The sequence below is a fragment of the Panthera tigris genome, chromosome B2 (assembly GCF_018350195.1).
Source record: "Panthera tigris isolate Pti1 chromosome B2, P.tigris_Pti1_mat1.1, whole genome shotgun sequence".
Classification (NCBI taxonomy): domain Eukaryota; kingdom Metazoa; phylum Chordata; class Mammalia; order Carnivora; family Felidae; genus Panthera; species Panthera tigris.
This window is the reverse complement of record NC_056664.1, coordinates 131,683,793-131,708,428: the sequence shown is the minus strand read 5'-3', so window position 1 is coordinate 131,708,428 and position 24,636 is coordinate 131,683,793. Positions and strand designations below refer to the sequence as shown.

The 24,636-nt window shown below is 39.4% G+C and overlaps 1 long non-coding RNA gene across 15 annotated transcripts in view; it reads left to right on the top strand.

Annotated features, from left to right (window-relative positions):
* Positions 1–24,636, top strand: part of LOC102958195 — a 194,488-nt gene that overhangs the window by 5,652 nt on the left and 164,200 nt on the right. For 13 of the 15 annotated variants that reach the window (XR_006217909.1, XR_006217921.1, XR_006217916.1 and 10 more), the window contains exons 2-3: positions 1,811–1,859; positions 10,154–10,279. This is a non-coding gene — a long non-coding RNA (uncharacterized LOC102958195). Of the gene's footprint in view, positions 1–1,432; positions 1,522–1,810; positions 1,860–9,599; positions 9,695–10,153; positions 10,280–24,636 lie in introns of all 15 variants that reach the window. The other 2 variants (XR_006217915.1, XR_006217911.1) reach the window with 2 other exon arrangements.

Below are 24,636 nucleotides of genomic sequence, written 5' to 3'. Positions count from 1 at the left end.
AGAAAGCAGAGTCTGACCTAAGAATTTATGTGACTTTTTATCAAGGCAGGCAGGAATGAGTGTAAAAGAAATCTTACAGTAGGGACAGAGGGAAAGCTGGCCAGAGGGTGTGTTGCTGAACTATTAGCACTGATGTAGCTTGCTTCGTGTTGTAGGGGTGTCCTGTGTAAGGCCATATCAACTGCATCTCAGAGAGATCATCATAGAGACTTGAGAAAGAGGAAGGACTTATCTTATTTGTTGTTGTTGGCCATTGGTTGAAAGTTTGCTCTATTAGGACTTAACTCCCCTGAAGTTCCAGACTGCACAGCTGTGGGCCTTTTAACAAGACCGCTCACACCTCAGTGTCGGTAAGGAAGTTCTGGGTTGGTGAGAAATGCCCGGTTTGGTGCGGTCTTAAAGTAAGGTACTGTCATGTTCTGCCTGAATGAGATCATTCCCAACTCAAGCAGGCCTGGTTACTGAAGCAGTGGTTGAAACAAAATACGCATGAAGTAGAGAGATTGTGAATTGGTATGTAGGAGGTGGTGGATACAGAAGACAATGATGGACAAGCTAGTTAAGGGGGTGAGGATGGGCCAGGGGCGGAGGACATAAAGGCACTTTCATATCCCAAAGTCTTAAACAGAATAATTCAAATAAAGCCCAATAAGTATTTAATGAGCCTCTACTCTTTGCAAGAAACTGAATTTATATCCCCCAAAATGGGGTGCCTGGGTGGCTCAGTCGGTTAAGCATCTGACTTCGGCCCAGGTCGCGATCTCACGGTTCCTGAGATCAAGCCCTGCGTCAGGCTCCGTGCCGACAGCTCAGAGCCTGGAGCCTGCTTCAGATTCTATGTCTTCCCCTCTCTCTGCCCCTCCCCAGTTCATGCTCACACTCTGTCTCTGTCAAAAGTAAATAAACTTAAAAAAAACTTTTATATCCCTGAAAGTAAGCAAGAAGCTTTATCATCAAGTGGAGGAAATAGATGTATATACATGTGAAATACAAGACACCATGTGTTAATATCATCCTCTATGATAAACATGCAGAAGCGGAGTACAGTGGAGGCAGCGGTGAATTTTGCTGGCAGGAGTAACAGAGTCTTTGTAGAAAGTTCCATGTGGCTTTAACGATTAAAGTTAAAATTTTGATAAACATGTGAGGGCTATTTCCTTATAGCAACTGTATCTCTGCATCTGTATTTTATTAAAATGACACCCTTACATTTTAGATATTTCACACTGAAAATAGAAATGAGAAATTAAAAATTTGAAAACAATTTATTTTTCCTTTACCCGGAAGTGAATAGTACTTTTTTTCATGTTTCCGCACAACGCCTGTGGGTTTATTTTAAAAATGATTTGCCAGAATCTTTACATAGTTTCTTGAAATGGAATTAATATTAAAAATTGCTTTCTGTGTTCCTTGTCTTTCTCCCTCCATGTAGAGAATGAAGGAGTGAACAGGTGAAGAGCTGAAGGAATGGGGGCTGCAGGAAAACAAAATACAGATCTTGAGATGGATTAGAAAGATTAGGTATTTTGAGTTTTCTGGAACAAAATCTGATGCTGCTGCCAGGGAACACTTTCCTGGTCTGAACTTGTTTTCCCAAAGAAATGAAATAAGGTTGAAGAGATGTTGTAAATGGGGCAGACAGAACCCAGGCAGTGAAAGGGAGCTAGACACAGGAATGGAGAGCTATGACTCTGGGGCTAGCCTAACTGTAACAGTGACTAGATTGTTCATCCTGACCAACCTTTGTCTTTTTTTTTTTTTTTAATTTTAATTCCAGTGTCGTTAACATACAGTGTTCTATTTATTTTAGGTGTACAATATGGTGATTCAAGTCTATTCCTTACTCAGTGCTCATCATGGTAAGTGTACTCTTGATCCCCTTCACCTATTTTATCCATCCTCCACCCACCTCCCCTCTGGTCTCCATCAGTTTGTTCCCTGTATTTAAGAATCTGGGTATTTTTGTCTTTTTTTTCATTTGTTTATTTGTTTGAGTGAAATCCGATGGTATTTATCTTTCTCTGACATATTCTGCTTACTATTTTACTCTCTATATCCATCCATGTTGTTGCAAAAGGCAACATTTAATTCTTTTTTATACCTGAGTAATATTCCATTATATATATTATATATATATATCTTTATCCCTTCGTGTATATCTAACCCTTCATATATTGATGGACACTTGGGGTGCTTCTATTGTTAAGGGAATTGGCTATTGTTAATAATGGCTATTGTTAATAATGCTGTGATAAATGTAGGGGTGCATATAACTTTTCAAATTAGTATTTTCATATTCTTTGGGTAAATACCAAAGTAGTGGAATTACTGGGTCATATGATAATTCTAGTTTTAATGTTTTGAGTAACCACTCTAATTTTTTCTGCAGTGGCTGCACCAATTTGCATTCTCATCAACAGTGTACGAGGGTTTCTTTTTCTTCACATCCTCACCAACACTTGTTGTTTCTTACGTTTTTGATTTTAACCATTCTGACAGGTTGAGGTGGTATTGTGGTTTGATTTACATTTCTCTGATGATTAATGATGTTGAGAATCTTTCCATATGTCTGTCGGCCATCTGGATGACTTCTTTGGAGAAATGTTTGTTCGTGTCTTCTATCCATTTTTCAATGGGATTTTGTTTTGTTTTGTTTTTTCTTGGTGTTGAGTTGTATAAGTTCTTCATATAGTTGGGGTACTAACCCCTTATTGTATGTATCATTTGAAAATAACTTCTCCCATTCAGTAGGTTGCCTTTTAATTTCCTTTGCTGTTCCTTTTAATTTCCTTCACTTTGATGTAGTCCCAATAATTAATTTTTGCTTTTATTTCCTTGTCTTAGGAGGCTTACCTAGAAAAATGTTGCTACAGCTGATGTCAGAGAAATTACTGCCCATTCTCTCTTCTAGGATTTTTATGGTTTCAGGTCTCGCATTGAGGTCTTGAATCCATTTTGAGTTAATTTTTCTGTATGGTGTAAGAAAGTGGTCCAGTTTCATTTTTTTTTTTTTTTTACGTGTAGTTGTCCAGTTTTCCCAACACTGTTTATTGAAGAGACTTTTTCCCATTATGTATTTTCTTACCTCCTTTGTCAAAGATTAATTGACCATATAATCACGGGTTTATTTCTGGACTCTCCATTCTGTTCTATTGATCTATGTGTCTGTTTTTGTTCCAGTATCATGTTGTTTTAATTACTACAGCTTTGGAGTGTATCTTTAAATCTGGGATTGTGATACCTCTAGTTTTATTCTTCTTTTTCAAGATTGCTTTGGCTATTTGGGATTTTTTTTGTAGTTCCATACAAATTTTAGGATTATTTGTTCTAGTTCTGTGAAAAATGCTTTTGGTACTTTGATAGGAATTTCATTAAATGTGTAGATTTCTTTGGATAGTATGGATATTTTAACAATATTTGTTCTTCCAATCCATGAGCATGAACTATCTTTCCATTTGTTTGTGTCATTTTCAATTTCTTTCAGCAATGTTCTACAGTTTTTAAAGTACAAGTCTTTCACCTCCTTGGTTAGGTTTATTCCTAGATATTTTAATATTTTTGGTGCAGTTATAAATGGGATTGTTTTCTTAATTTCCCTTTCTTCTATTTCATTATTAGTGTATAAAAATGTAATGAATTTCTTTATATTGATTTTGTATCCTGCAACCTTACTGAATTCATTTATCAGTTCTAGCCATTTTTTTTGGTGGAGTCTAGAGTTTTCTCTATATAGTATGATGTCATCTGCAAATAGTGAAAATTTTGCTTCTTCCTTATCAATTTGGATGCCTTTTATTTGTGTGTGTGTGTGTGTGTGTGTGTGTGTGTGTGCTGTCGCTAAGATTTCCAGTACTATGTTGAATACAACTGGTGAGAGTGGACATCCTTGTCCTCTTTCTGACCTTAGGAGAAAAGTTCTCAGGATTTTTTGCCAATGGCCATGATGTTAGTTGCGGTTTCTTTATATATGGCCCTTATTGCATTGATGTATGTTCCCTTTAAACCCACACTGAGGGTTTTTTATCATGAATGGATGTTGTACTTTGTCAAATTATTTTTTCTGTATCTATTTAATCTATGTTCATCAGAGATATTGGCCTGTTTTAGTTCTCTTTTTCAGTGGTATCTTTATCTAGTTTTGGTATCAGGGTAATGCTGGCCTTATAGAATGAGTTTGGAAGCTTTCCTTCCTCTTTTAATTTTATTGCAATAGTTTGAGAAGAATGGGGAATAGCTCTTCTTTAAATGTTTGGTAGAATTCACCTGTGAAGTCATCTGGTCCCAGACTTTTGTTTGTTGGGAGTGTTTTGATTACTGATTCAATTTCATTGCTGGTTATCTGTCCATTCAAATTTTTCTATTTCTTCCTGGTTCAGTTTTGGGAAATTATATGTTTCTAGGAATTTTTCTATTTCTTCTAGGTTGCACAATTTGTTGGCATATAATTTTTCATAATATGTTCTTAAAATCCTTTGTATTTCTGTGGTATCAGTAGTTACTTCTCCTCTTTCATTTCTGATTTTGTTGGAGTCCTCTCTCTCTCTCTCTCTCTCTCTTTTGGTGAGTCTGACTAAAAGTTTATCAATTTTGTTGATATTTTCAAAGAACAGCTCCTGGTTTCATTGTTCTATTGTGTTTTTTTTGTTTGTTTGTTTCTATTTCACTTATTTCTGTAACCTTTATTATTTATTATGTAACCTTTATTATTTCCTTCCTTCTACTGATTTTGGGTTTTGTTTATTCTTTTTCTACGTCCTTTAAATATAAGTTTAGGTTGTTTATTTGAGGGTTTTTTTTTTTTTTTTGCTTCTTGACATAGGTGTGTATTGCCATAAACTTGCCTCTTGAAACCCATTTTGCTGTATCCCAAAGATTTTGTACCATTGTGCTATCATTTTCATTTGTATCCATGTATTTTTTGATTTCCTCTTTGATTTCTTGGTTGCCCTAGTCATCTTTTAGTAGCATTTTATCCTCCATGTATTTGTGTTCTGTCCAGCTTTTTACTTGGGGTGACCAAGCTTTGTCTTAATTCCTAAAGTGTGGAGATGTCTCTCTCTCTTTTTTTTTCCTTTAGGGGAGAATTATTAGCCCTCATTTGTGGCCTGGCTAGTAGGGTTTACCATTGACTACAACATCATTTCAGTATCACAAAAATAAAATGTGTAATATCATGCTCGCATTTGATTAAAGCATATTTAACATATGTAAATATCATATTGCTTTGCAAAATAAAGACATACTAAAATAAATATATAAATAGTGTAGGCTATTCCACCAGTTATCCCACTCAATTTGTGCATAGAGATGGGAATCTGCCTTTTCACCTGTTGGCCTCAGTTCCACTTACCTCCTATGGATTATGAGAATCGTGCTAATTGGAATATGAATCTACTATCAGAATCTATGTCTATAAAGATGTTTTTGAGATGACATGGCTCTCAAACTCAAGCCAGCTTGTTCACCTGGGCTAAGCTGAAGAATCCGCAACCTGTCCCAATAATGAATGGAAAATGACCTATGCCCGACTTCTTGAGGGACTATTCCAATACCAGACCTTACTAACAGATTTTCATGGGTAAATTTGATCAAGTGATATTTTCACTTTTAATTCTGACTTTAGAACCAAGATGTAACTTGTGTAGAGTATGGAGTTTTCAGATATGAGAAAAGACTAAATGTTGGAACAGCTTAAGAAGAAAGGGTCTGTGGCAATATTGAGCCAATGTTCTCATAAATTGCCTTAGCCTTACTTTTTCAGCAGTAGGAAAGGTGAGCAGATCTACTAAGAGGGGAAGGCACCATGGTTGTCTGAGGATCAAAAACTTTTAAGTGGAGGCATTCTCTGCTTTCCCTTCTAGTTAGCTCCTCATTTCTAGAGCTTAGATCTTGCTCAGACTTCATTTTTTTGGTCCAGGTGCTTTAGAGCACCAACCATGTTCTAGGCATTGGACTAAATGCTTTGTATAGTTTTATCTCATTAAAAATTTGTAACATATCAAGAATTATTATTATTCCCCATTTACAAATAAGAAAACTGATGCTATGAAGCCTAGGTTATTTATTCAGCTAGTAGGTGAAGGAGGTAGGGTGGGATATGGATAAGTCTAACTGTAAAGCCTACGTCCTCTTTTCAGTATACAATATCCTCTTCTTTAAGCTTCAAATGCTCTAGCTTTATTAGGACATTCGTAGGGGTGACTTGGGTGCCCTTTGAAGGACTTTGTGAGTTCATTTCCTTTCACCCCTATGTAAGAAGTCTTTCCTGAGTTTCTGTGAATTATAAGGGTGAACCACTTTGTGTAGCATGGCCCAAAGACATTACATGGTTGTGCCAGAAAGGAGGCTGTGTCCTGCCATAGTGGCTCAGCTACACTTTCTCTGATATCTGTTTGGACTTCATCAAAATCTTTTGTCTTGTGATTCTGGTGGCATTTGGGTAAAGCTTATATATGAAAGTGAATGGTTTAGTTTTCCTGATGGAAAGTTTAATTCAGCTCTCCAGCATGTTGCTTTTAGCTTGTTTGTAGATATAATCGTTTACTTAATGAGGATGCATCCTCCCTTTCAGAGTACAGACTTTAAAATGAATTTCCATAGATTTACATAAATTCCCTGGGGACCACTATCATGTGAGCAAAGAAAGAATTGCCCAGCTGTGTTCTGATTTAATGGAATTATGAAGCTTTAGGGTGTGGGCTCTGAAAAAGATATCTAGGGGAAATAGTCACTCAAATTGTTGGAGAAATAAACCGTTAAATGAATTTGCTCTCACTCAGATTGGAGATGATTTTAGAAGCCAGCATCAGCCAAAGTTTTAAACAACTCATTTTAGGAAAAGTTGGTAAAAATGCTGTACATTTCAGAAATCACCTTTTATTTCTGAGAATGAGTGTTAATATTATATGACAACAGATTTTGCGTAGAGCATTTTTATTTTAAATGTGTTTAAAATGGAGAGAGTTAGCAAATGCTCTATATCTCATGCTGTCACCTCAAAATAACAGCATCTTTAGGTACACTTACTTTTAAATCTAATGTGGGTCCCCAATGTTATCTGGGCCAGAGTTTATTAATGGTGGTCTGTATGTCTTTCACACCCCAATTCCTTCCTCAGTGATATGAAAAGATCTAAGAAGGTTTCGGCTTTTGGAACTCAGAGATTTTGCCTTCTGTCTAACTTACTTTGAATCTTTCTTTATTTTTTATTCTTTTTATTTTTTTAATGTTTATTTTTAAGAGAGAGAGAGAGCGAGCGAGCGAGCAGGGAAGGGACAGAGAGAGAGGGAGACACAGAATCTGAAGCAGGCTCCAGGCTCTGAGCTGTCAGCACAGAGCCCAATGTGGCTCTCGAACCCACAAACCACGAGATCATGACCTGAGCCGAAGTCAGATGTTTGACTGAGCCGCCGAGGGGCCCCTGAATCTTTCTTTAAATGGTGATGTCCCAATTACATTGTGCTCTGTGATTGGTTCTATAGGTTGGTTACAATAACATAACAGCAATGGGAAGATTTCATAATTCTCTTGGCCTTGGAGTATAGCCATGTGAATTAAGTCCTTTTCAAGATAATACCTCAGCATTAGCCAGGAGTCTACAAATATATATCTTTGGTTCAAAGAGGCTTACTCAAGAGTATGAATGGATTGATATTAATTTATATTCTGTGTTGGAAAAACAACCACTGATATGAGTCCATAAGGTTCGTCCTTGTGTATGAAAACATAAATTAGTCAATAAGTATTTAGCAATGTATAGAAAATGCTTGAAGGTGGATGCTAAAAAGGAAGAAATATTTGTCCATGGCATTGATATTTTTTAGCATCTATACAAAGAAACAATAATAATAACTAACATGTCTTGTGCACTTATTATGCTCCAGGATTTTCTTTTTGTCATCTGTCATAAACTTCGCAACAACCTATGACTTAGGCCCTCTGATTATCCCATTTTACAGATAAGAAAACAGAAAGCTAAATCATTTGCCCCATAGCTAGTATGGGGCAGCTAGGGTGGCAAATATGGCACATTGGCCCTGGAAGGTAGGATCTTTTTTCTCAAATTCCTGTATGTATTTTTAAAAGTTTTTTAAATGTTTGTTCATTTTTGAGAGAGAGAGAGAGAGAGAGAGAGAGCAAGTGGGGGAGAGGCAGAAAGAGAGGGAGACTCAGAATCCAAAGCAGGCTCCAGGCTCTGAGCTGTCAGCACAGTCTGCCGAGGGGCTCGAACCCATGAACCGTGAGATCGTGATCGGAGCTGAAGTTGGACACTCAACCGACTGAGCCACCCAGGCGCCCCTCCTGTAGATACTTTATTGTGTTAAATGTACATATACAACATGGGCGTTATAAACACGGGCGTTCAAATATCTGTTTGAGTGCCTACTTTCAGTTCTTTGGGTATATACCAGAAGTGGAATTGCTACAACCTATGAAATTCAATGTTTAATTTCTTGAGGAATTGTATACTGTTTTCTATAGTGGCTGCACCATTTTAAACTTCCCCTGGCAGTGTACAAGGGTCGCAATTTTCTACCTTCTTGCTAACATTTTTTTTCTAATAGCCATTCTGATAGTATCTCATTGTGGTTTTGATTGTCATTTCCCTAGTGATTAGTGTTGTTGAGCATATTTTCATGTGCTTATTGGCTCACTTGTAAATCCTCTCTGGAAATATGTCTCTATATATCCTTTGTTCATTTTTAAATAGAGTTGTTTTGTTGTGTTTTGAGCCATTGAAGTTCTTCATATATTCTGGATATTACTCCCTCATCAGATAATGCCTTCCACTATCTTCATAGTATCCTTTACATTCTTGCCTGTGTTCAGAGTCTATGCTCTTAACCACTACACTGAAGTATATAACCAAGGTTGTGACATTGCTACCACCATATCCCCTTATGATGAAATAAAGATAAGAGGCTGTGTTGTCAGGGGATGCATGAAGAAAGCAGTGAGACCTCGCACATTCTAGATGTGTTTAGTGCATATTTCTTGATGAGTCTGTTTTTGCATAATGATTGAAAAAAACGAGTCAGCTGTGTCGCATCCTCCCGTTCTTTGCCATGTATTTCTTGGCCATTCACAAGAAGAGGGGAGCAATGGGAAAGGGGGTGTGTGTGACTGGCTGTGAATGGAAGATACATCTGCCAATCTTTTAGCTTTAGATACATTGCCAGGACGTTTTCTTTTCTTTTCCTTTTTTTAAAGGTCACTTATTTTGAGAGGGAGGGAGAGAGAGAGAGAAAGTGAACATGAGTGGGGGAGAGGCAGAGAGAGAAAGGGAGAGAGAGAATCCCAATCAGGCACTGCACTGTCAGGGCAGGGCCAGATGTGGGGCTCAAGCCCATGAACTGTGAGATCATGACCTGAGCCAACACCAAGAGTCAGACGCTTAACTGGCTGAGCCACCCAGATGCCCCACCAGGGTGTTTTCTGGCAGAAGTTTGGTTTAACCTGACTTAAAGAGGTGAAACAAAACCTCTCTTCACTCTCATTCACTGCCTACGTCTAGAAACTCACTTTTCCTTGGAGCTTAACAGAGGGAGGAAGGAAAAGAGAGAACAATCCTCTCTCTCGCCTCTTCTTCTTTGCCTGAGGTGGAATTAAACTCTATCTTCCTGGGTGTTGCTGATTACTGGGGTGGAGGAACCGGGCACAGCATCGAGACCACATTGTGTTCCTTCGTCTGAAGGTATTGTAAGTGTGACTCAGGTTTCAGTTAGAGCTCTTTGCTTCTAACTGCATACCCCCCCCCCCCTTGTCTCTAGTTTTTGGATTTTGGATGCATGTAAAATACAGTGTTTTCTTCCCCATACTGTTTGTGAATTATTAAGTCTATGCCTCAGGCTCAGAGAGGGCCATTGGATACTCGAACAATAACAACCTGTAAAGTAGAAATTAAGAAAAGTCCCTCTTCTTCCCATCCCAGTATATAAATAAGCCTGAGGCACTCACTTTGGAGTCACATGTTTGGCTTGAGGCTCTTAACATTCTATCTGTTTAGAGGAATCATCAAAAGAGCTTGCACACCTGATGGTTATGGTGTAAGAGCTGTCAGGAAGTTTGCAGTCAGAAGAGCCTTTTGTAAGGCTCTCCGGAAGCCTGCGTGGTATGGTAATGGCTTCCTCCTCCTGCAATGGTTGGTTACTAGGGTCAAGAGAAGATTGTGGTGAAAATGGGAGAGCAGAGGGATGGACTTCAGGACCCTCCTGACGGCGTTCCAGGGGATGACTTCACTCCCAGCGGAGAGACTGCAGGCCAGGTCTCAAGGCTCGCTGTAAGTATCATGTGTCCTGCATCTTCAGACTCCAGAGATTTTTCTCTCACCTTCCAGGGCTCCGCAGCTTGGCCTCAGTCCTCTTATACACGGGAGCCATGGGAGTCTCTGCTCTACATCAAAGACCAAGAAAAAAGAGTCACTTTAGGGGCCCCTGGGGGGCTCAGTTGGTTAAGCTTCTGACTCTTGATTTCGGCTCAGGTCATGATCTCACAGTTTGTGGGTTCAAGGCCTGCGTCGGCTCCACACCTGCTTGAAATTCTCTCTCTCCCTCTCTGACTGCCCCTCCTCCTCTCACGCTCTCTGTCTTTCTCAAAAAGAATCCTAAAAACGGAGTCATTTTACAGACAATTTTCATATTATTCATTTTGTTTATCTTATACCGTGTGCCGGATGCCTACGTATTTCGTTAAATTCTGATAACGACCCTGAGACAGATTTTATTATTCCCTTCTGCTATTGAGGAACCGGAGTCTGTAGATGGGAAGTGAATTCACTTGTGACATTGTGTGGAAGGCAAAGCTCCCAGTCTGAGTAGGTCTTCTTGACTCTACAGCCTGTCTTCCTTCCTGGGCTTCTTTTACTGACCGTTGACCTTCCTTCCTTTTAAACTCTCATTTTCGATTCCAGGAAACAAAGGGGAGGAAAAAAAGGGATGCTTTGCATGAATTTTGTTAACTGAAATTAGCATCAATTATCACCTCTTAGAAATGAGTGCTGCTGTTTCTTGGTGTTTCAGAATGACATCATCAGGCCGGATGCCACCCAAAAGTGAGTCGGTGGTCCTGTTCTCATGATACAGGAAATCTAGTACATGCCCCATTTGGTCTGTCATCTCGTCCACTAGCACAGCTTACTAAAGAGGGGTTAGAGGCAGTTTCCACGCTGCTTATGGAAACCGTTGGCGGAAAGAACTGTTGCACAGGTGGAGATAATGTCATTCAGCTGCCACGAGTGCAATTTACAAGACAGAATTGCTCCTCTTCGCACTGTGGCCAATGGCAGAGCCCAAGCTTCTCATTTCATGGCAGAAACTACTTCCGGACATAAGTTTTTCTTTCTGCAGCTCAGTTGTTGGCTTATTCTTACTTGTTTTTATCAGCATAATGCTTTTTGTTGTGGTGTCAGTTTCCTCACATGGTTATTCTCCTGCCAAGTGCAGTAATCAAAGTGAATTAAAAGCATTATTTATTGATTTTTTTAGAGAGAATGGGTTTATTGTGCTTTATTTATTCTTAAATAGGCTAATTTGATCCAAAAACCCTATTAGAGTTAATAGTGCCACTGGTAAATATAATTTACCCAATAATCTAGAAAAGGTTGTTATTTTCGTAAATAGAGCATAAATGTTACAGTTCTAATCATTTTCACATGATGCTCAAAAAAAAAAAAACGGCAAGCAAAGATTCAAGTTTGCCTTTTGAAAAGCATAGCAGAGGCACTTGGCAGCTTCTTAGGCATCAGTTTTTCTCGAAAAAAAACTACACTTAGGTAGCACGTGTTCCACTTAGTAGCTATTGTCATAATCAATTACTGGATATAAAAAGGACGACCATACGAATTTCTCAGAGGGTCAGTACGTAACTGGAGGTGTGGCAGAGAGCGTGTTTTCATGCTGTATTTCTAAGGCTGGTGCTTAAGGGTTGGGAGAGAGCTCTTCATCATTATCGGTACAATAATAATAGCAAATCTATAGCATCCCGTGGTAGTAGGCACTACTATGAGCAATTTTCATGTAACAATTCATTTGAACCTTAGGGTTACCCTGGGAAGTAGTAACTATTATCACCCCCATTTTACAAGTGAGGATGCAAGAAAGTGAAAGTGAAGCACAGAGAGTGAAGTAACTTGCTTCAGATTACACAAGTGAGTGGGAGAACCAGAGTACATATCCAAATACCTGACCCTAGAGTTTGCGGTCTGAACCACTGCCCTCTATGGCAACATTTATTGAGGTCATACTATATATCGTGCATTATGCTAGGCACTGATACTGGAGAGAGAAAAAATCCTCAGGGGATAAACAGTCGAGCACACATAGGCACAAATCTCTCTTCTTCCCATCTTTAGAGGTCATTTAGAAAAAAATTAATTCCAGGGGTGCCTGGGTGGCTCAGTGGGTTAAGCATCCCACTCTTGACTTTGGTCAGGTCATGATCATAGGGTTCATGAGGTCGAGCCCTGCGTCGGGCTCTGTGCAGACAGTGCAGAGCCTGCTTGGGATTCTCTACCCATCCCCCCCCCCCCCCCATTGCACTCTCTCTTTCTCTCAAATAAACAATAAACAGATTTTAATTCTTGTATAATTAACATAGTGTTATATTAGTTTCAGGTGTACGATATAGTGATGTGACAATTCTACACGTAGTGCTTATCATGATAATGTACTCTTAATCCCCTTCCCCTCTTTTACCCATCCCCCTATCCACCTCCCCTCTGCTAACCACCAGTTTGCTCTTTAGAGTTGAGTCTGTTTTTTGGTTTGTCTCATTTTTATTTCTTCATTTGTTATGTTTCTTAAATTCCACATATGAGTAAAATGATATGGTATTTATCTTTCTCTGACCGACCTCTTTCATTTAGCATTATACTCTACATCTACCCATGTTGCTAATGGCAAGATCTCATTCTTTTTTTATGGCTGAATAATATTCCATGGTATATACATACACCATTTCTTTACACATTTATCTGTCAGTGGACACTTGGGCTGATTACATAATTTGGCCGTTATAAATAATGCTGGAATAAACATAGCACGTATATCTTTTCAAATTAGTGTTTTGTATTCTTTGGGTAAATAGTAGTAGAACTCCTGGATCATATGGTAATTCTATTTTTAATTTTTTGAGGACCCTCCATACTGTTTTCCACAGTGGCTGCACCAGTTTGCATTCCCACCAGTAGTGCATGAGGATTTCCTTTTCTCCACGTCCTCACCAACACTTGTTATTTCTTGTATTTGTGGTTTTAGCCATTCTCATAGATGTGGGGTGGTATCTCATTGTCATTTTGACTTGAATTTCCCTGATTGTGAGTGATGTTGAACATCTTTCCATGTGTCTGTTGGCTATCTGGATGTCTTCTTTGGAGAAATGTCTATTCATGTTGTCTGCCCATTTTTTAATTGGATTATTTGTGTTTTTTTTGGTGTTGAGGTGTGTAAACTCTACATGTTTTGGTTACTACATTTATTTATTTATTTATTTATTTATTTATTTATTTAAAAAGCTCATCTATTTTGAGAGACAGAGACAGAGACAGTGTGGGGGGAGGGGTAGAGAAAGAGGGAGAGAGAATCCCAAGTAGGAATTCAGCACAGAGCCAAGGACATGGGGCACAGTCTCCCAAACCATGAGATCATGACGTGAGCAGAAATCAAGAGTTGGATACTTAACTGACAGAGCCACCCAGGGGCCTCTTGAGGTCACCTTTGAAGTTTCAAATAGCTGGGAAAGATTTTCCCCATTGCCGATGATTTGTGTAGCCATTAACAAAGAAGGGCTGCTCTCCATGGTGGAAGTGGCACAGTGATGCCCTTAGAGTTAGGACAAAGCATAACAATAACTGTACCAATGACCATTTATTGAGTGCTTCCATAAAGTAGGCAATTGTGCTAGATGCCGAGAGAGACTCGTGGAACACTCAAAACTGTAAGCGCTAGGTCTAATTTGAATGGATCACTACTCCCAACCTCACCTCTGTGTTTTTTGCTTTGGGGACAGTCCTGTGCTTATTCTTCAGCAGCATTCTTGCCTTGTGCCTGGAGTCACAGGGGAGTGAAGGATATTCCCTTGTTGGTTTCATGGTGTTAGCTGTGCGACACCTCTCCTCACGCATAACCCAGAAATCACACCTGAAACTCAAGCTAGTCGGTTTTTACAGATTTTTTTTGGCGGGGGGGGGGGGGGGGGGGGGAAGTCAGCCAATTTCCACACTCCCCTGATCCTGTTATTTTCATTATCACACTTCCCTGCATTTCCTAGTTTCAATTAGGACTGAAAACAACGTACCGAAATTGCATGAGCGTCTCTGTTCAGAGTGCTTCCCTCTCCTCGGAGGGGAGGCAGCCTGTCCTCTCCCCAAGTAAGGTCAAGAAGTTCATCAGACGTCTTCCCGTTTGTTAGATGTGCAGACGCTTAAAAGCTGGGCAACTTTTGGAAAGGTCTATAAAATTTGAAGTAAATATTTAAACTGAACTTCAAAAAACTTTCAAAGTTTGCATATTGATACTTTTTTTTTTTTTTTTTTTTTTTTTTCTTTTAGCAGCTAGAATTGTGAATTGCTGAACTGGACAGCCCTGGGCTATGAATACCCATGATTCCTATTTGGATTGCTTAAAGGTTTTATCATAAGACAGTCAGTTGAAATAAGGGTGAAAAAGGCCTAATTCAGAAGACCCCCACAGCTAGAAGGATCCTTCTTCAGCTGTTGTAAAATCTCCATATTAGGTTTTGACAACGCTGACAATATAGTTTGAAGAATGTTTGTTTCTCTCTGTGTCTGTCTCCACACCCTGGAGCATGTACACACATACACACACGTGCAAAGGCAACATGACAGACTGAGTCAGGGAGAGTAGGTAAGAGGGAGATATTCGTAGTTTACTTAAAAAAATTTTTTTTTTCTTAATGCTTACTTATTTTTGAGAGAAAGGGTAGACAGAGCATGAGCGGGGGGAGAGGCAGAGAGAGAGGGAAACGCAGAATCCGAAGCAGGTTCCAGTCTCTGAGCTGTCGGCACAGAGCCCAACGTGGGGCTCAAACCCACGAACCTCGAGATCATGACCTGAGCCGAAATCGGGCGCTCAACCGGCTGAGCCACCCAGGCGCCCCTCATAGTTTACTTTATACTTTCATATGTTAGGGTTTAAAAGGAATAAGCACACATTTCTTCTGAAATTTTATAATTTTAAAAAAAGTACTCAAAGGAAAACTTACACTTCCTTTGTTGAGAATAGAGAATATTATCAGGGGGATGGTAGCCCTTACCTCTCAGAGGCTTAACCTTCACTGGAACAAATGCCTACATTTGCATAACCTGATCCTAAAATAATTCACACATTAAACAACCATTATTTACCTGCCATGCTGCATGACAAAATAGTTGTTGAGTGATTTTATAATTATACATTCTCGGTGCCATGCCTTTGGCTGCCAAAAGGCAGACCTGCCAATCTGACACCTAGTTTTATATTATTTTTATGTATAAGCAAAGACTAAAAATAGGTGATTTTTAAGAGTTTGTCATTTCATTGCATTGTCCTAAGTAAAATTATAACTCCACAATAGATATTATAAAAACATTTTAGACAGGGCAGTGTTCTATGCAGATCATGTTCTTCTACACAAGTATCTCAAGTATCTGGATCATTGACAGAATTTGAAAAAAAAATATAGCCTTTGGAATCTTTTACTCAGATCTATTTTCACAATTACACAACTGCAAGTTCGCACTTGATTTTTTTTTTAAATAAAATCCATTCTTATCCATAAAATGTTCCTGGTTTCCCCTTGCCGATGGTGGAGCCCGCTTAAGCTGGGAGGGAGGTAAAGTTTGTCTTCGGAGCATCTGGTCACCTTTCTTTTCCCTTTGGGTAGTGATCCTTTCTGGCTCTAAGATATTTATGAATCCATAATCTCTTTTTGGAATGTATCTGATAACCTCATGTCCACTTGGATGTTTATATCTGATAGTGTGTTGTCTTCCTGCCAGAGAATATGTTTCTAAGTCAAAGGACTAACTTTCTAATGGCTGAATGTTGACTATCAAAAAACAGGAGACAATCTGGGAGAAGATAATCACCCAGTGCCTCAGATGTAATAAAATGAGTATGTATTAGAACATGCTTTTACCTATCTTGAATCCTCTCATAAACTATGTTTTGCTAGTACTATTAGAGAAAGAACATGGATTGGATAGATCTTCTGTATATCACATTCTGGTAATAAAATATTTTGATATTCCCTTGTTACTTTTTTTTTTTTTTTGCTAACATCATTATCATAATTTTAAAGTTCAGATTTTAGCCTGTGATGACTTAGCGTTAATTTGCATTTAGTTAAAAACAAGACAGCCCAGGGGCACCTGGGCAGCTCGGGTGGTTAAACTTCCCACTGTTGGTTTTGGCTCAGGTCATGATCTCACAGTTTGTGATATCTCACAGTTTGTGCGACCGAGTCCCACGTCGGGGCTCTGTGCTGACGGCTTATAACCTGCTCGGGATCCTCTCTCTCCTCTCTCTGCCCCTCCCTCTCCACCCCTAAAAATAAATAAACAAACTTAAAAATGTATTAAAAAACACTGGGAGTCCAAATACTATTTTATTTCAATATCTTAGTATTTTCAACATCCAAAAACTTAGAATCGCTATAAAGCAGCTCTCTGAAACTTTAAATTGTATGAATAATGATAGTAACAAAAGCATTTATTGACTGCTTCTAATGTGCTAGACACTGTGTTAAGTTCTCTTTATGCAGTCTGTTTTTCAATGTTCATAAGGGCCCTATTCGGTAGGAATGGACTCCCCCTCTTTACAGAGGAAGAAGCTGAGGCAGAGAAAGCCTTTGAATAGGTCAACATGCAAAGCCAGTGAGAGACGGACTCAGAAGTTGAGCCTGATTCTGTTTCGCTCTGAGGTCCTTTGCTCCCAGTCATCCCAATCTGCATCTAATTATATCCCACGCCCACCTTTGTTACATGACAATTGCACACCAGGTCGTACCCTTAGATGCTTCTGGACTCACCGCCACCTCATTTAATCATGTGAAGTGGCCTGATCAATCTTGCCCTGCTTGGAAGTAGCAGGTCTCCAATCCAGGTCTTATGACTTCAGATTGAGCAGTGTTTCTACCATGTGAGGCTGAACTCTCAATCAAGCCCAGTATGACATTAAGTAGAATTCTTGAGGTGGGATCTTTGGTCGCACTCAGAAAGCCTTTAATCTGATTTCCTTTCAGACAAAGGAAAGTCTATAATTCACTTGTTTCCACTCACTGAGTGAGGCATCAGTTTAAAATCAGACTACAACTTCGTAAATGTCATGCATCATTTCTATTAAATGAGACCTACTCTATAGTTTGTAGCACTTTAGAAGGGATTATTTTGGGTTTAGCTGCTTGCTGGAATCAAACTCAACCCTGCATTGCTTAAAGAGATTTACTCAGTGGTAACGTTTAGCTGTTTAGGGTGTTTTGAATAATGGACAGATGATCGGGAATGTTCTTGTGGAATGGCATGAGTGAGAAGCTGTGATGCAATGAAAAGGAGGCAGGGTTTAAGGAAGGGGATATTGTTGCCTTGAATAAGAAACCAGCTGAGAAGAGCAGTAGAGGCAGATGGCACGTGTTATAACAGGTGCAGATTGGTGACCACAGGTATCTTGGGTGGGGGGCGGGGATCTCGTGAACAGGACTCTCATTCTCAAACTGAAAGTCTATTGGCAACTCCGAGTCCCCAGGGCTTCACATATTTCTGTTTTAAAGACCCTCTTTTTCTTTGCCTTTTGGTTTTTTTTGTCTGCAAATATTGGCTCCCATGTCCCTAGCAGCTTCAAAAAGAGTCCGCCCATCTACCCCAATTTTCCCCAAGCAGGCATCTCCATACTCTGTGGCATAGTCACCATCTTCTCCCTCTGTCATCAGCAAGCCTTGAGCGCTCTCAGCATGGGGAGCAGGGGGGTGGGTCGTGGGGAGAAGAGTCTCTTTATGGCAAAGGGTGGAAGGAAGCACTCCCTTTTTATCTGGGATACCAGATTTGTGGGGGATTTGATTAATCAGATAAATTATATTCCATGAAACCCTGATTTTTATGTTATTTTTTTAAATGTTTATTTAGTTTTGAGAGAGAGAGGAAGCACACACGAAAGACAGAGAGAGAGAGGGAGACAGGGGATCCAGAGCAGGCTCCGTGCTAACAGCAAAGAGCCCAACCCCGGGCTCAAACACACAAACCGTGAGCCCAAGTCGGATGCTTAACTAACTGAGTCACCAGGCGCCCCTTTGATGCACTGATTTTTAAAGCAATCATCCTTCCTAATGCAGTTTTAAAATGTAATGCCCATCATATTTCCTGGCGCCTCAATAACAAAGGCTGCTGAAACCCCGGGGGCCGGAGGAGGACACCTTCTAGGACTTCTGGGTCACCCTGATGGACATGGTGGAGGCCGGTGTGGAGGCTGGAGTGGAGGCGAGTAGGCTGAGCCTACCTGAGGTTCGAGAAGAAGCCGAGAAGCTGCTTCTATGGTCGATGCACTGATTTTTAAAGCAATCACCCTTCCTAATGCAGTTTTAAAATGTAATGCCCATCATATTTCCTGGGGCTGCAATAACAAAGTACGAGAGATCGGGTGGTTTAAAACAATATAAATGTATTCTCTCACACACAGTACTGGAGGCTGGTAGTCTGCAATCAAGTTGTCAGCAGGGCCATCCTCTCTCTGCAGGCTATAGGGAAAAATCCTTCCTTGCTTTTTCCAGCTTCTCGTGGTCCCCTGCAATCCTCAGTATTCCTTGCCTACAGCTGCACCATTCCAACCTCTGTGCCTGTCTTCACTTCTTCACAGGGCCTTATTCCCTGTGTCTGTGTGTCCTTACCCCTTCTGGGGACACCAGCCATTGAATCTGGGGCCCACCCTAATCCCGTGTGGCTTTACCTTAACTAAGGACATCTGCAAAGAACTTATTTTCAAGTAAAGGTCACAATCTGAGGCTCCATGTGGACATGAGTTCTTGGGGGGGGGGGCAGGGATAGCGGGAGAAACTAATCAACCCACTACAGGATGTTATTTCATGTCAGGCATTGACTCGGCACTCAAGGCACAATGATGAGCAAAAACCAACATGGTTCCTGTTCTCTTAGATACTATAGTCTAGCATGAAATTAGGTGTGGATCAAGCAGTGTTTTCAAGAGCACCAATGTATGGAAGGGCATGTGCTCTTTGAGAGCATGAATCAGGAGAAATTGATCATGCCAGGAAGTTGGAAAAGCCTTCTTGGATACTGAGGTTTGAGCTAAAATATTAAAGATGAGTGGAGAGAGGTAAGTAGGTTAGAAGTGGAGAGAAGAGAGAAGAGTGTTCCAGACAAGAGGGAATGGCAGGTGTAAATGACTTCTGGTGGGAAGGAGCACATTGCAAGAGGTAAAATACAGCCCTGCAGTTGGCATTTCTCACACGAAGCACTAAAAATCAGAATATGCCCAGACTGTGATCTCTAAATGTAACATACAGCCAAAACCAGATAGAGGAACCTGGAAAAATGTCTGAATCCTGGTTTAGAGTAGGAAATATACTAGATTTTTATCTTGTTCTACCAAAGAGTAAGGAAAGAACAGACTACTGGGATTCTGTCAAAAGGGTTTGGGAGCCATCTTGAAGAGGCTTGTACTGGCCAAAATATTGATTGTACTGGGATAATTTGAGCATCAATCAGAAATTATCGGAAGGGGCTGAAACACATCACTTTAACACTTAGGACTACCAAGTGATACTAAACAACTCACTTTTTAAAAAAATTTTTTTTAACGTTTATTTATTTTTGAGACAGAGAGAGACAGAGCACGGACAGGGGAGGGGCAGAGAGAGAGAGGGAGACACAGAATCTGAAACAGGCTCCAGGCTCTGAGTGGTCAGCACAGAGCCCGATGCGGGGCTTGAACTCACGGACCACAAGATCATGACCTGAGCCGAAGTTAGACGCTTAACCGACCGAGCCACCCAGGTGCCCCAACAACTCACTTTTTAAACTTTGGTGGCTGTGAGGGAACCAACCTATTTTCTGAAAACTGGTAAATAAGATGAAAGAATCAAGCATTTATTTCTATTGTGTGAATGTGTTGTCTTCAGGATAAACACAGAACTGATAAAGATTCAGTTTGTAGAGGTATGTCAGCTAATAGATGACAAAGGAATGAGAACATATTACCATATTTTGAACCCCTCATGAAGCAACAGTATTTCATCATTGATTCACAGCTGTCTAAAAGAGAGCTGAATTGTAGGTACCTCTATGAATATTCTACTCCATAGCTGAATCTGAGTTAAATTAGGCTTCTAGATCTAACTACAATATCAGGAACATGTTAAATGACATGATACAGACGCAGTCAGCAAAATCTTAGAATATGCTGAATTCTTCAGGAATAGATTATGTAGTTTCTTTTTTTTTTATTTCATTTAAAAATTTTTTTAATTTATTTTTTTAAATTTACATCCAAATTAGTTACCATATAGTGCAACAATGATTTCAGGGGTAGATTCCTTAATGCCCTTTACCCATTTAGTCCATGCCCCCACCCACAATCCCTCCAGTAACCCTCAGTTCTCCAAATTTAAGAGTCTCTTATGTTTTTATATTATTTTTTGTTTCCCTTCCCTTATGTTCATCTGTTTTGTCTCTTAAAGTCCTCATATGAGTGAAGTCATATGCTTTTTGTCTTTCTCTGACTGACTGATTTCGCTTAGCATAATACCCTCCAGTTCTATCCACGTAGTTGCAAACGGAAAGATTTCATTTTTTCTGATTGCCAAGTAATACTCCATTGTATGTATACACCACATCCTCTTTATCCATTCATCCATCGATGGACGTTTGGGCTCTTTCCATACTTTGGCTATTGTTGGTAGTGCTGCTACAAACATTGAGGTGCATATGTCCCTTTGAAACAGCAAACCTGTATCCCTTGGATAAATACCTAGTAGTGCAATTGCTGGGCCGTAGGGTAGTTCTATTTTTAATTTTTTGAGGAACCTCCATCCTGTTTTCCAGAGTGGCTGCATCAGTTTGCAATCCCACCAGCCGTGCAAAAGATATCCTTTTTCTCTGCATCCTCGCCAACATCTGTTGTTGCCCGAATTGTTAATGTTAGCCATTCTGATAGGTGTGAGGTGGTATCTCATTGTGGTTTTGATTTGTATTTCCCTGCTGATGAGTGATGTTGAGCATTTTTTCATGTGTCGGTTGGCCATCTGGATATCTTCTTTGGAAAAGTGTCTATTCATGTCTTCTGCCCATTTCCTCACTGGATTATTTGTTTTTTGGGTGTTGAATTCGGTAAGTTCTTTATGGATTGTGGATACTAACCCTTTATCTGATATATCGTTTGCAAATATCTTCTCCCATTCTGTCAGTTGTCTTTTAGTTTTGCTGATTGTTTTCCTTCACTGTGCAGAAGCTTTTTATTTTGATGAGGTCCCAGTAGTTCATTTTTGCTTTTGTTTCCCTTGCCTCTGGCGACGTGTTGAGTAAGAAGTTGCTGCAGCCAAGGTCAAAGGGATTTTTACCTGCTTTCTCCTCGAGGATTTTGATGGCCTCCTATCTTACATTGAGGTCTTTCATCCATTTTGAGTTTACTTTGTGTATGGTGTAAGAAATTGGTCCCGGATCATTCTTCTGCATGTCGCGGTCCAGTTTTCCCATCACCACTTGCTGAAGAGACTGTCTTTATTCCAGCGGATATTCTTTCCTGCTTTGTCAAAGATGAGTTGGCCATACATTTGTGGGTCCATTTCTGGGTTCTGTATTCTGTTCCATTGATCTGAGTGTCTGTTCTTGCGCCAGTACCATACTGTCTTGATGATTACAGCTTTGTAGTATAGCTTGAAGTCTCGGATTGTGATGCCTCCTGCTTTGGTTTTCTTTTTCAAGATTGCTTTGGCTATTTGGGGTCTTTTCTGGTTCCATACAAATTTTAGAATTATTTGTTCTAGTTCTGTGAAGAATTCTGGTGATATTTTGATAGGGATTGCATTGAATATGTAGATTGCTTGCGTAGTATCGACACTTTAACAATATTTGTTCTTCCTATCCAGGAGCATGGAACCTTTTTCCATTTTTTTGTGTCTTCTTCAATTTATTTCAGAATTTTTCTGTATTTTTCAGTGTATAGATTTTTCACCTCTTTGGTTAGATCTATTCTTAGGTATTTTATGGTTTTTGGTTCAATTTTAAATATGATTGATTCCTTGATTTCTCTTTCTGTTGCTTCATTGTTGGTGAATAGGAACACAACGAATTTCTTTGCATTGATTTTATATCCTGAACTTTGCTGAATTCATGAATCAGTTCTAGCAGTTTTTTGGTGGAATCTTTTGGGTTTTCCACATAGAGTATCATGTCATCTGCAGAGAGTGAAAGTTTGACCTCCTCCTGGCTGAATTGAATACCTCTAGTTTCTTTAATAAATGAATTGCCAGGAGAAAAATGAGAGAAGAGGTCTCTATCAATTGAAAGAGACAAAGGACCTAACAAACAAATGCTGGATGTGGATGTTATTTGGATCCACATCCAAACCAACCCAATGGTAAAAACAAAAACCAAACATGTATTATGCAATCAGAGAAATTCAAACACAGTCTGGATATCTGATGGCATTAGAGAATATCACTTTCTTTTGGGAGGCAAGGATACTGTCATTTTGATTATGTTTAAAAAAGAGTTCTTGCTTTTTTTAGATGCATACTGAAACATTTATGAATGAAATAATACAATAGCAAGGATTTGCTTCAAAATATTCCCACTGTTATAGAGAAGGAAAGAAACAGATGGTAAAATAGATAAAACAAGCAAAGCCCTGAGTTGAAGAGTTTTGGAACTGGGTGACAGGTGTACAGGGAAATCATATTCCACTTTTATTGATATTCTGTACTCCTGTCAATGAAAAATAAAAGAGACGGAAAAAAATTAGGAAATAGAAAAGAACACTCTGTGAATTCCTGCTTCTTTTTTATGTCATTGTGTTTTTTTGTACTTCACTCTGGATAGTGCTGGTTTCCTCTAGAATGGTCACCAAAGTAACAACTCTGTTGTATCTCCACGCAGGGAACATGCTAGATTTATTGATTCAGGATCCCTTGCGGTTGTCTAAGTGTTGAGTTACCAAGTACCACAGGAAACTGGGAAAGAAGCTGTGTACATTTTCCTTTCCTTCCCCCTGCCCCCCACAACTTACATGTTTTCTAAAGGAAAGATAAACCCAGGAGAGGATGTGAATAGCATACTTAAAAATACAGGCCATATTTCTTTTTTCCCTGAACACAGCAAGTTTAAGCTAAAAACTAACTTAGCAATTTAAACAATGACTACTTCATTTTTTAAAATAGTTTATACTGTATAGACACTACTTTTGAGTGAAATATCAGTGCTTGCTTAAGAAGGTTGCTTTTATCATTTTTGAATGTTCTTTTTTTCTGAAAAAACAAAAACAAAAACAAAAACAAAAACACTCGACTTGAAACTTCAGTCAAGCTGGGGTTGGGGTGTTTATGCTTAAATCACTTGACATCCTTTCACACTGTCAGATGACTGTAAGAAGTTAAATTTGTTGTCGTTTTAGAGACTATCAGGGGGCTCCTGGAGTAGAGCATGAAGACTCTCCATCTCAGGGTTCTGAGTTCAAGTCCCACATTGGGCATATAGCCTACTTAAAAAAACAACAACAATACAGTCTATCAGAAATGTATTTTGGTGAAAAAAACATTTTATGGATTATCTATACTACTGAAGGTACAGGAGAGGATATGGTGAGAATCTCTATAAATCCTCAGTATTACAATGTATTAAGCATATGTGACAATCATACAAATAAACAAAATCACAAACTTTTAATCAACACATATTATCAATAAATATGACTTAATACAATACAACTTATAGAAATCAGTCAAGGAAATAAATATGTTGACAACACCTAAATGTATTTCTAGCTTGAAACTTTCTGTTGAGCTCTAAAATGACAAATTGACTTCTGGATATTTCCACCTGTATGACCTTCCCACAAACAACTAAAAGAATCAATAAGCTTAATTGAGTTCAATTCAACATTCATTTATGGATCCCCTTTCAGTAGATGTGTTAGAAGCTGGGGACACAGAGATAACTAAGATCCAGCCTCTGATTCAAAGAGGTCACACACACGTACAACCACCAGAATTAATTCTTCACCAAAACTTTTGCTCTTTTCTGAGTTCCGTGTCTTGGTGGATGGCAACATGCAGTCCCCACAGCTAGAAACATTTCAATAGTTTCTGGCACATTTTCCCTCACAACCGCCACAAAATGGCATTCAGTCCATTTTCTAAGTCTTTCCGATTTATGTCTCGAGATTCTCCGATTCTGTACCTTCCATGACAGTCCCGTTGCTACCAAGTAGTTTTACACTTTGTCATCTTTCTCTTGGACTATTGTAACAGCCTCCTAACTGGTTTCTCTGCTTCCAAATTGTCCCCTCTCCTCCCTGTCCACCTGTCCTCTTTCGCCACCAGACTTGCTTCTTGAAAACAAAGATCGAATCACATTACTCTCTTGTTTTCAAACCTTTTCTAAATACATTGCACACCTTTGTAGGCTTCCAGACTTTC